The following is a 3,658-nucleotide window of genomic DNA, read 5'->3' as shown; positions in this document are numbered from 1 at the left end:
AGCACCGTCAGGTGGAGGACTGATTGGTAAGGCACGAAGCAATTCAAAGGCTGGTGCCTTGTAATGAGTGTTTTCAGTCGTCCAGTCCAACACCCACGAGTTGGCGTCAGCAGCATCACCTGTGATATGCAAAGTTGCGTAGAACTGAAGAATAAGCTCTTCATTCCAATCAGCTATGTCAGAGCAGAAATTGAGCAAGCCAGCGTCATGAATCATGCTGAGGACTTGAGATAAGCAAGGCATGGATTCCATGTCCACATGAGGAATATGCTCATGATTGAAGACTTTGTCCTTGTTGTAAAGCACTGAGGAATAGAAGTTGGCATGGCTGGCAGTCCAGAAATGCTTCCTTCTAAGAAGAGCAGTCATATGGGTTGAATTCAGTGAAGAATACGTGCTCGCCGAAGAAATCATCATCCTTGAATTTTTGCTTCATGGAGAAAGGGTCCTTTGGCTTGGGCTGAGGAGTGTCAGTCAATTGCAGCACCACCTCAGGAACCGCAATCTCGAGTGCCTCAGGCTGAGGAATTTCAGGCTCATCTGCAGCTTCAGCCTGTGTTGTCAATTCTTTGTTGACAATTTCTTCAGCACTAGTGGCTGGAATTTCTTCATGAACACTTGGGGTTGCATGAGGTTCTTAAGATCCCATTTGTACTTCAGTGGCAATAGGGGACTGAGGAATAGCTTGGAGTGGAGTGAACATTGGAGAGTTTGGATGTTGACTGTCCCAAAATTCATCATTGAGCACAGGAGTGGTACACCCAATGTCCACATCCTCATCTTCAATTTATTCAACACCTGCCTCTTCAGCAGTAAACTGAGTCATAGATGAGGAAATGACTGGGGTTAAAGGGATCTTATCCACTTCAATTTCTTCGTCCAACTGCTCTGTCAAAGCAGCAGAAGGAGTTTCTTCATCAGATTCATCAGGAATCACATAATCTTCACCAAAAGGAACAAGGTCCTTTGATGGCATTGATGAGACTGGAACGACATCAAGTTGATGCCTTGGTCTTCTTCGCATCTGATGCAGATGGAAGGCTTGGAGTTGGGGTAGGCGCGGGAAGTGCAGAGGACTTTGGTTCATTTTCCTCAGGCACAACTGATGCAGTTGTCCTGATTTGTTCACTTTCCTCAGGCGCATCACTAGTGGATGCCCTGGCAATATCTTCAGCGGCTGGAGTGGAGTCATCAGCCCTGGCACTCTCATTTTCTTCAGCAGCCTGAATGTCATCAACGGTGCTAGCAAGTTCTTCAGTAGGCTGAGCAGATGCCTCAGCCTGAGTAACTTCAACGTGCACAAGTGGAGCAGCACTTGAGGTGAATTTCTTCGTCAGATTGATAAAACGCACCTTGGCGCCCTTCCAATCAGCATAGTAGCAATCAAATTCATCGCTCAGTTGTTCGATTTCCACTTGCAAAGCAAGGAGCTGATCAGGAGTGAGAGTGAGGACATTGTCCTTGAGGTAGCGTTGTTTCTTGTACCGCGCTTTCTTCAAACTTCTGCCTTGTTCAAATTTCCATTTTTCTTCCTCAATGAAGGCAGTCAGAACATGACTTTGACCAGGAGTGAGGTTCATCTCCGGCAAAGGCGTGTTAGGATCCTTGTGCCACAGATCAATGTAGTCGAGGATCAACTTTGGATCCAACATCAGCGGCACATTGCTGCCTTTGGCTCTAGCGGCCCTGGCTTACCTATTTCTGATGATTTCGGCAAGTTCTTCATCATCCGCCTCATCATCATCAGAGGGCACTTGGAAAGTGACTTGCTTCTTGTGAGGACTTGGTCGAATACCTCGTCTAGCAGTGGCCTTTTTCTTCAGCAGTGAGGGACCAACTGAGGAAGGTCGAGCAGTTGAGGAGCTTGCAGATGCTCCTGAGGCAATAGAGAAGCCTTGAGTCCTTTGGCACGTGGCAAGATGCACAGGTGCCGAGGATTTTGTCGGAGCAGCTAAAGATTTTGATGGAGGAGCTGAGGACTTTGGAGGAGCAGTATGAGGAATTTGCCGTGAGGGCCTTGAAGAATCTGGCCTTGATGGCATAGCAGAGGAGCTTGACCGTGAGGGCATTGAAGGTGAAGCACTGGATTTATGTGCAGGCTTTTTGTGCATTGCCTTCTTTGGCTGACTAGCAGAGGCCTCAGCAGAGGCAGCAACAGTAGTAGAGTCTGCGTTGAATTTCTTCACTGCTTCCTTTGCTTGCTTAGCCAGTTTGGCTTGGCGCTTTGCCCATGCATCAGGATAATCCTCACCGCGCTTGAGGCTGGTGGGATCTGCCAACTGGCCTGGTGCCAATGGAGGTCTTGGGCATGGAGGGTTGAGTGTGAATTTCTTCATATACTTGGGAGTGACATATCTGTACTCCCTCCATTCTCGTGCCCATCTCCTTTCTATCTTTTGAATGCGCACCTTGCGCTGATTTCTATCTTCCTCAGGGGGTGTGCAGTACCTAGCATAGATGTCCTCAGGGATTTCAAACGCAGTATTGACCTCATGCCTCTTTCCTCCCTTCTATGGCCTTTTGTCACCCATTTTCTTCAGCTGAGGAATATGAACAACTGAATTTTCTGAAGAGGTATGCAACTTTTCTTCGAGGAACGCTGCAAATGAGTTAAGTTGATGAGAACCTAGTGATGCAGCAGCGGATATTTGTACCTGTGAACAGAGTATAGTTGCCAGGAATTTGGAGAGGTCATATGCATTCTCAGAAGGTTTTTCAAAAAGAATAGGTTTTGAGGAATTTGGCTAGATGAGTCTTGAGGAATTTCACTAAGCGTTTTTGTCTTAGGTTCCAGAGTTGTATAGATTGAAATCCACACAATTGAGGAATCTTGAAGAAAATCATTGCTTAGAGAAACGAATCAAGAGCAGATGACATGTGAGGTGTTAATGTGTGTGAAGATTTGAAGAATAAACACCTTTGAAGATTTTTTAAGAAAACTTGGGAATCAAAGCGAGCAATAAAAGTAGCTTTTAATTACCCGAAGTGAAGAGCATGACGAACTGGGAAGTGTAGATGTGAAGTTTGTCAGTTCAGATCTTCCACGCCCTAACTCGGTAGAGGAAGACGGCTACGGCGGCGGCGGAGTGAAGAAATCCGCAACCGGCGCGAGTACGACGGCGACGAGGTCGAGGCAGTGAAGCTCTTTCTCACCAGCGACGATGAAGTAGTGGCGGCGCTAGGGTTCTGGGGAAGCTCGAGCAGGAGAGAGAGCGAGCGAGGTGAAAGTGAAGTGAGGAAGAGACAGGGGTATTTATAGAGAGAGTGAAAAACTGTTCAACCGAGGAAATCGGACGAACATGCCCCTGGCCCCTTCTCATTAGCTTGACATGTGTCACTCACATACTGAGAGGTGGCGATCGTGTAGGATCGTGGGTGAATAGATAAGTATTTGTCGTGAGAAGCGGAACAGTTTGAGTGGCAAAGCCGAAAATTCAAATAAGATAGGTTTTAAAAGTTGCGTCCGCCATTTCTTCAGCTGTCAAGGACACAGTAAAGATTTTGAACAAGTTTCAAATAGAACGCATATGAAGAATTTGTTAATAGACTGGGTTGAGTTTAGCATAGAGGGGGAAGGGTCCGATCACATTCACTTAGCAGAAGAAATCAACTTGAAGAAATAACAATAAGTGAATGCTGTAGAGGACATAAAACTCAT

The sequence above is a fragment of the Triticum dicoccoides genome, chromosome 5B, assembly GCF_002162155.2.
Source record: "Triticum dicoccoides isolate Atlit2015 ecotype Zavitan chromosome 5B, WEW_v2.0, whole genome shotgun sequence".
NCBI classification, from domain to species: domain Eukaryota; kingdom Viridiplantae; phylum Streptophyta; class Magnoliopsida; order Poales; family Poaceae; genus Triticum; species Triticum dicoccoides.
This window is presented reverse-complemented; position numbering follows the sequence as displayed.